Raw genomic sequence first — 641 nt, 5'->3', positions numbered from 1 at the left:
GGGGGACACCTTCCAGGGTGTATCCTCCTGGGTTCAGCCTTATGGAGGGACACCCTCCTGTGGGCCTCCTCCAGGGACATTCTCCAAGGGGGTGGATAGACTTCCTCCAGGAGGGACATTCCTCTGGGAGGACTTCCTTTAGGAGGACAGTCTCTGGGAAAAGGGATGTTCTGGAGGAGGGGGGGCTTCCAGGGGGTGGGCATCCTCCTGGGAGAGAATCTTCCAGGGGAGGCTTCCTCTAGGGGAATACTGTCCTGGGGGGCATTCTGGGGAGTGATCCTCTGGGATGAGTATCCTCCACGGACGTCCCTGCAGGGGGTTCCTCTAGAGTGGCTATACTCCAGAGGGCATCCTGGGGAGGGCATCTTCCAGGGAAGGGCATTCTCAGGGAGGAGGCCTTCGGGGGAAATTCTCTAGGGGTTGTCTGTCCAGGGCTGGGTGCTGCGGGGGGGCAGGGAGGGGATATTCTGGGAGGGACTCTCCGGGGTAAGTAAGACACTCTGAATGGACAGCCTCAGGGAGACATCCTTCGGGGGGACATTCTCGCAGGGGGAAGGGATGTTGTGGGGAGGGGGTCCTGGGGGGACATCCGGGTGGGGCGCATCCTGCGGGAGAAATCGCGGCGGGAGGGGCACCCTGGG

Source organism: Ailuropoda melanoleuca, chromosome 13, assembly GCF_002007445.2.
Source record: "Ailuropoda melanoleuca isolate Jingjing chromosome 13, ASM200744v2, whole genome shotgun sequence".
Lineage (NCBI taxonomy): Eukaryota > Metazoa > Chordata > Mammalia > Carnivora > Ursidae > Ailuropoda > Ailuropoda melanoleuca.
The sequence above is the reverse complement of the archived record's forward strand: the minus strand, read 5'-3'. Positions refer to the sequence as shown.